The sequence below is a fragment of the Pteropus alecto genome, unplaced genomic scaffold (genome assembly GCF_000325575.1).
Source record: "Pteropus alecto unplaced genomic scaffold, ASM32557v1 scaffold40, whole genome shotgun sequence".
NCBI classification, from domain to species: Eukaryota; Metazoa; Chordata; class Mammalia; order Chiroptera; family Pteropodidae; genus Pteropus; species Pteropus alecto.
The window spans coordinates 1114394-1123100 of NW_006431919.1; positions in this window are offsets into that span (position 1 = coordinate 1114394).

Sequence of the window (8707 nt, forward strand, 5' to 3'; positions counted from 1 at the left end):
ACTGAAACAACTCAGTGTCCACTAATGGATGAATGAATAAAGTTGTGGAATATATATGCGATGGAATATCGTTTTAGCCATAAAAAGTAAAAAAATAAAATAAAAAAATAAAAAAACAAGGAAATCCTACCACATGACAACATGCTTTAACTTTGAGGGCATTTTGCTAAGTGAAATAAGTCAGAAAGAGAAAGACAAATACCATACAATCTCCCTTCTACGTGGAATCTTTAAAAAAAAACACACTCATAGAAACAGAGAACAGATTGGTGGTCGCTAGAGGTTGGGGATAGAGGTGGGCAAAATGAATGGTGGCCAAAAAGTACAAACGTCCAGTTATAAGATAAAGTCCTGGGATGTAATGTGCAGCACAGTGACTATAGTTAATAATGCCATAATTGCATATTTGAAAGCTGCTAAGAGAATAGATCTTAAAAGTCTCATCACAAGAAAAAAAATTTTTAACTATATGAAGTAATAAATGTTAACAAGACTTACCATGGTAATCGTTTTGCAATATATACATATATCAAATGATTATATAGTATACTTTAAACTAATACGATGTTATATGTCAATTATATCTCTGTAAAACTGGAAACAGAAGTAATAAAAAAGGTGAAAAATATAAGAACAGTGAAAAAACAAAAAAATCCCGAAACATTGTGTGCTTGACACTGTTCCAGACACTAGGGGTAGAACAATGAACAAAACAGACTGAGATTCCCACTCTTGTGGAACTTTCAGAATGAAGTTTGTCCAGCCTTAGCAAAGACCCATCTGGAAGGTAAGGTTCCCTTATGGAGACTCACCTGCTGCCCTTGTCCAAGAGGCTCTTAACTCTCACCCTATTTTCTGCTCTGTCCCCAAACTCATGACTCCCAGATGCCAATTCTTTGGTTTTTGATAACCAATGCTTTCTTCCAAATTTTGTATTTTCATGATGAATCTTCTTTTTATATTATGTGTAACTCCGGAATAAATTTTCTGTCAACAAAGGAAAAAACGAAAGAAGAAAAGAACTCCATTTAATCCTTACAACACCCGGGAAGGGCCAAACTAAAATTATCCCTAGTTTAAAGATAAGGAAACTAAGAGTTTGAGTGACTTGACCCAGCTCGCTCAGCTGACAGGACACAGCGGAGTCATGGTGTGAGCCCAGGCAGAGTGACTCCAGGGCCACCGTCCTTACCACTCTGGTTAGTGCCTGACACTGTCCGGAAGACTCATCTAGCACCCGTAGCCGTGTTTCCAGCAGCCATCAGATGACCAGGCCTCGGGCCAGACTTTCCTCTGCAAGAGATGGGAAACCTGCTCCGCCAAGGGTCAGCTGAGGCACTGGCCCTGCAGCTCCAGGGGCGGAGGTGGGGCTGCTGACCCAGGCAGAGGTCACCAAGCTGCTGGCTCTGACCTCACCCGGAAGAGCCGACCGCTCTCTCCAAAATGTCAGTTTCCTGTTTCTTGGCTCCCACAGCAAACCCGGGGTCAAGAGAAGGCAAACGGAACCTCAGCCTGGAAGGTTAGCAGTAAAAGTGACCTTAAACAGTAACATGTCCCCTCCTCCACTGTTCTCCTCCCAACCCACTTTAAAGGTAAGGAAACCGAGGCTCATAAAGACAAAGTCGTTGGTTCAACACTTGTAGGCAATTCCGTGGCGAAGCCTGTGTTAGAACTCAAACCTCATGACCTCAGTTCAGCGTGCTCCACAAAACATGCTAACAGGTTCGTGTTCTAAAATTCAGTTCCCTGGTGAGAGGCCGAGATGGGTGTGCGTGTGCCTGTGTGTGTGCACGCGCGCATGCACGGGTACACGTGTGCCGAATCATGGATACAAGCCCACGACTGACACTCCCCGCCACTCCCAGGGAAAGGAATTTCTCTCAGCCCAGCTTCTCTTTAAGAAAATTCGGGTTTTCGGGCATTCGACCGGGTGAATGGGACAGGAAGGAGGCGCCTCCACCCAGCGAGTCCAGCTCAGCTGTCTTTCCTGGAGACGCTCTCGCCTGCGCAATGAGAGGCCCGGGCCAGCAGCATGGCTGGAACTAGTGAGAAATGGAAGGGACGTAAACGCCCATTGCTTTGGGAGTGGTCGAGTGATGACTGTGTATTTAGTCAGCAGTGAAAAAGAACGAAGCGGTCTACTTACAGAGTCAAGGAAAGATCTCTAAGGCCTGTTATGAAGCAAAAACGAGAGAAAACGTATACAGTACATACAGTATGGTCCCATTTGTGCACAAAAGTAAACTATGCACATGACTTTGAATGTACAGGGAAAAGATCACATCAGCCTGATGACGGCGATCCATTTATTTATCCCGCACCCGACTGCCCTCTCCATACTGCTGGAGCGGGGCTGGGTGAGGGATCGGCAGAGAGCAGAGCAGGCAGCATCCCTGTCCTGCTGTAGCAGGTAAAGGAGCGGGTAGAGGAGGGAGAAAAGGGAACTATCTCTTTTTTTTAAAGTTCTCTGTATTATCTAAAGTTTTAACAATACCTTATTTGTGAACGTGTCATTATAAATATGTAAATATGTACATAAACAAAAGAAGAAGGTAAGGGCGAAGAGAAGGAGGAAAAATTCATGACCAAATTCCCTGTGTCCAGGTACACACAGGAAGGAGGCTTGGCTGCCTCCTTAGGCTGTTACCTCACAATAGGCGACACCAGTTCCCATGCACAATGGCCACAGTGCCTTGGAAGGAAAAGGAAACAAATAAAGTAATATTATATTTTCTGCAACAGGCGTATTCCAATAACTGAAGATTCCACACCCACTGTGGTTTCCTGAGGCCCCACACAGAGCACTGCCTGTAGCTGGTGACAGCCCTGGAGGGTCTCCACGGACCAATCTCAGGAAACTCTGCATTGTCTTCTGTTACTGTGTTCACCTGAAGACATGGTCTCCACACTGTCCTCTCCCTGATCATGCATCTCCTTCTGCCTACGTCCTCTGCTGTAGGGAACCAGCCATTTAGAGAGGTACCTCCCCATTCTCCCATCTCGATGGTGCGTTCTGCTGCCCACCCAAACTAGTCAAAAGCAAATGATAGGGAATAACACAGATTCATGGAGGGACACACCCTTCCACCCTGACCCCCACCCTGTCTTTGTACTTGTCTTCTGGTCTACACAGAAAAAAAGCAACAAGACAAGCATCGGTCGATAGGGTAGCAAAAATCTTGCTCCCAATTTGATGTGCTCTTTCCTCTCAGTACTAAATTGGATCATTAGATTTGGAGTCAGAACCCTCAGTTCAAAAGCCAGCTTCAAGCTATATTGTCTTAGGCATATTTACTCCTATGTTTAAAAAAAATTATCACTATTAGTATTATAACTCAATGGAGAAAATATAAAGACTTACTTCACAGAATAACTGTTCAAATTAAAAGCAGTATTTAAGGTGTTTGAGTTTTTTACCTGTGCAAAGCTTGCACACATGTGTGTGAGTGTCTCCTGGTTCTGCTGGTTTTAGGGCTTTCCATGTACCTGGAAAGTGCAGGGCTGGAGGAAGAGGTACCCAAGTGAGCAGAATGTGCCTGGTGGTCATGACAAAGATAAAATCTCAGTTCCAAACAAAAAGCCTACAAAGAAATGCATCCAAGTAAAACTAGACCTGCCTGTTCTCAGAGATAATCAGAACGATTGCGCTTGGCTGCCTCAGACCAAGAGCTCCTCCCTGACTGAGTTTCTCTCCCCTTGCTCCTCAACAGGCTGGCATCTTCAATAGACTTGAGTTCTGAAAGCTATTCACTTTGAGTAAAGGATCAATTTGCTGTCAATGATAAATTACAGAGGGTGACCTTGAGAAAAATCGAACATTTCCTCCTTCAGTCCCTTCCCTTCTTTCTTACATGCCAGTCTTGCTCCTTCGGACTTTGGCCAGCCTGTCTGGAAAAGGCAGGCCCAGATCTGCATCCAGGGGTCCCCATGTGTCCTGTCCAATACACAGCCCGGAGGCACTGGCCCCTTCCTTATTTCACTCACTATCCCTCTATTGTAGCCCACATTTACATCAGTCAATAACTCAGGAGATGGTTCTAGGATCACACTTTGAGAAACATGCCACAGATCAGAGCTTCCGAAACCCAGCTGCACACCTAGCTGCGCTTCTGACTTGAACAGATTTCTCAAAATGCAGATTCCCAGACCTTGCCCTAGCCAGTGAATCATCAAAGCCTCTGGAAAGATGGTCCTTGAAAAATTTTTAAATACTTCCTAGATGATTGCCTGAATTTTTCGGAAATACTGCCCCAGGGGTTCCTTTCCAAAGATGAGGAACAGGGTATAGACTTCGGGCGTCTTCAGTGCCAGGCTCTTCTTTCTTAATCTGATCCACACCAAAATTGATTCAAAGCCTTAACAGCAGGGGGCAGCACAGGCAGGGCTTTTGAGCTGGAGAGAAAATAATACGTGGTGACCTTTTTGATTCTTCACTGGTGCAGTGGTCACAAGTAACAACCTATAATTGTATTGGAGGTGCCTGTTTATGAAGTTCCTTCAAAGTCATCGACTCCTGGGACCTCTGTTCCATGCCTGTGAAGCAAGAGGCCTTTGTGTCAGGGAAAGAAGTCACGTGACTTTTTAGGGCCTTCTTTCTAATAATTGGTAGAAGTGGGTTTTCCCGCACATGTGTTGGGCGAGAAGGGGGATAACAGGGAAGAGATCATATACAATAGGTTCGTTTAAAACTTATAAGAGAACATGCACCGGACACACACACACACACACACACACACACACACTACAACCTTCACTCCCAAACCTCACCTCCACTTCAGCAATTCTGCCTAAAAATAAAGTCCAGATGCTTCCAACCTACACAAACCACATTCCTACAGCGGTTAAGCAAATAAGTAGAACAAACTTACCCATGTACTTACATATGCACAGTCAGCAAAAGTGAGAGGGAGTGAGAACCATTTAAATACATAAGCTAGTTCTTCTCAATTCTTAAAGTATATTTTCATACCATAGAGTACTACTTCTCAACTATTAAAGTGCAAACAAGCCACCTAGCAATCTTATTAAAATGCAGACTCTGATTCTGTAGGACTGAAGCAGGGCCTGAGTTTTGTATTTTCTAGCAAGTGCCCAGGTGATGTGATGGCTGCTGGTCCAAAAACCACCCTTTAAGTAATAGTGGCCTATGTCGCTCACTGCTTTTCCTTTCCACGGATGGAGGCCTCAACGTAGCATGAGAAGGGAGCAACGGGACTGCCACGCCCTTGGTTCCTTGCCTTTCATTGTGTGCTCGTCTCTCCCCCACTAGAGTAACTCTAGTGTTTAAAGATACATATTGTTCATACACAGTCCCTAAAGCAAGCCCGTCCATTAACTTCAAACTTACCTGAAGAAACTGCGATCCTACCATAGGCCTAGGCATCTGAGTCATTCCAAGAACGATTTTAACTGAGGTGCTAACCTCTGATATGGTGTGAGTCCCACGTATGCAACACTATATCTACTTGGAGCAAAGGAGAGGTTTTTGTGAGAGTTTTGTTTTGTTTTAATTTTTTATCACTCAATTCCAGTGATTCTCGACCAGGGGCCACTTTGCCTCCATGGGGACACTCGATGGCATCTGGAGACATTCTTGGGTTTCACAACTGGCTACTGTCTTCTAATGGGTAGAGGCCAGAGATGCTGCTAAACATCTTGCAATGCATAGGACAACACCCATGACAAAGAATTACCCAGCCCCCAATTTCAGTGCCACCATCAAGAAATCCTTGCTCTATAAAACTCATACTAGTCCAAACCTTTGGCAACTTATTGAATAATTATTTGAATATCTCCATGGATCATGAGAAAGAAAAATATTACAGGCAGCCATTCAAATTGGACACCTTGCCTTCCATTCGCCAGGAAAGTTTAGTGGCTGAGGGGTCCAGTGGTTGGATTTGAATGCCAGTTTTGCTGCTGACGAGCTAGATAAAATTGAACAGGCTATACAAAACCTCTCAACTTTAATTTCCTCAGACATCAAATGACCGTAAGCCCCCCACAAGAGCAAAGACTACTTCTATTTGGGGCAGCAAAGTATATGCATTCTCCTGGCACATAGCAAGTGCTTACTGTTTATTGAAGAAACAAATGGGACCTGACTTCCTAATAACAATCATTTTTTTTTTTAATCTGATGTTGGTTGCTACTTTTAAAATCTTGATTAGAGACTTAAATGTTAGAGGATTACTGTGTCCTGACAGGGCCAGACTTGTGCTCCACACTATGTATGGTGTCCTGTACTACACATGTATCAGCACTGGTGGTGAGAAAAACTGTAGGCTCTGGCATCACACAGCCTGGGTGAAAATCTTAGCTCCGCCACTATGTGAGCTTAGACATTTGACTTACTCTTTCTAAGGCTTAGTTCCTTCCTTTAAAAAACAGGGGTAATAACAATTCCTATCTCACAGTGCTCTCGGAAGAATTAAAGTTAAGTGAGATAACAGATGCAAAGTCCTCAGCACAGTGCCTGGCATACAGCAAGCTCCCAATAAAAGGAGGCTTTATTATGCTTCCGGCCTCTAGCCTCGGTCAAGGGCACCTGCTCAGTTACCTATCCGAAGTAGAGACACAGCACCGAAATCAGAACCTGGCCCCAGACACCAAGATGAACAGGCTCCCGTCTGCTGGATGGAAAGCCAGGCGCTCACCCCTCTTACTTCCCACTCCACACGCCTACCAAGGGGATTTGAAACAAATATTCCACACTCTTCTGCATGCCCATGTACTCATATTCAGAATATAGCCCCAGTGACTAGATACGTGCAGCATTTTCATGCTGCTCAGGGGCCAAAGGACACCAATAAAGATGTCAGAGCTGAAAATTGTTTGGAGAGCGAAGAAACAAATGAGAGGAAGCTGCAGCCTTTGATTCAATACTGAATTTTGCATAAAGGTTCTGTGTGACAGTACACAAGAGAACATACTGCCACACACTCTGTAGTCCATTTTTTATAAGAAAGATGAAAATGGAAAAGAGCAAACTGATATTAGCAGCATATTAAAGAGAGTGTATTCAAGCATATATCTTGATTTGAGCACACAAACCCAAACCATTTATATTTTATAACGTAGTAAAAGCTTGGAGCTGAAAAGCAGCATCTAATCCAATGCTTTCATCTCTGAGATGAGCACATTGAAGCATCTGGGCATTAAGTAACAGGGCCACACCTTCAGCCTCATAGTGACCAATTTGGGAAGAGGAGCCACGGGGCTTGTCTCTTCCTTCAATTCTGGCTGATTCAGGGATTTGATCCCTGATTGTAGGGGACTGACGGGAAACCTGGAACCCTTCTTCTCCAAGTGCCCCCTTTCCACTGGCTTGTGAAGTTCACATGTTAATTCAAGTAATCTTTACTGAGAGCTTACTGTGTACCAGACACATTGGTTCTTGGGCAACAGAGGAGGACAGGACAGATGCCCATTCTTAATGCACCCAACTTCCAGTGGGCGACACGGCCAATAAACGTGCACAAATAAAGTGTCCGACATAATTTCCGGCAGTCTTCCATGCTCCGAGGGAAATAAAAATGCACGCTGTGACAGAGAGAGACTGACAGGGGAAGGGGAACTTGGAAGGCCTCACTAAGAACCAGGCCTCACTAGTTCTGTGTCAACCGTGCTGTGCAGGCTCTTCCATCATGTTGAATCATCAGGTCAGTTATGGGGGACCCTGCCACACTGGACCTTGGAAACATTTTGCTCACTCTCAGGACCTAGTATGGGACAGGCCTTCAAAGGCCAAAGGAGCCCCCAGGAGCAGAGTGGCCAGACAGCATCAGAACGGAAAGTGGACCCCTCCCTTCCCTTTAATCACTGTGATTCATACAAAGGTCATGAGTCAGCCCTGCCAGCCCAGAGGAAGGGCTCGATAGAGTCTAAGACTAAATTTTTTTAATCATTATTATTAATTTTTAATTACATAAACACACTATGAATACATCTTCATTATTTAAAAAATAATAATAAATAAATTAACTGAAATAAAAATGGTCCTTAAGGCTAATGCCTCTTAAACTCCTCTCTTCCAACCTGGTCATTTGTCAGCCCCCTACCTCTATCCCACCTAGAGCTAAATACTATTATTATTAATTAAGTGAACAATGTTTCAGACTGTTTCTTATGCCTTAGAAAAAAAAACGGGGTGATTTTTATGGGTTCACCTTCATAAACTGTAGCATACTATATGTAATGGCTCTGCAGCTTCACTGTGCCCTCATGAGACAATAGGTCTTGAGTAGCTTAACCAGGTGATTACATTTTGCTAATTGCTGTGTAATATTCCTTGATACGATATGGCACAGTTTATATCCCTATGAATTATAAACCGTTTTCGATTTTCTTTGTATTATGAAATAACACTGCGATGAAATCTCTTCTCTGCCCACTTTGTGAGTGTCCCGCTGTGGCGGATGAAGGACTTCACCCTTAGATGCGATTCCCAAAGGGAAGCAGAATCAGTCACAGGACTCTCTAAGCACCTAGTGGTCGTCCAGACCCCAGCGCCCTTCCCTTATCATCACCGCCCTCACCATTGACCTGCTGCACGATGTCAGGCAAGTCCAAATGCCTGTGGGACTCTGCGGAGGGAGGAACTTGTTTTTGATGACCTCTAAGAACTCTCACAGTGCTGGCAGTCTAGAACTCTATGATTCCAGGTAGTGAACCTGTGGGCTTCTCTCACAAGCAGAGGTTCAGTTCT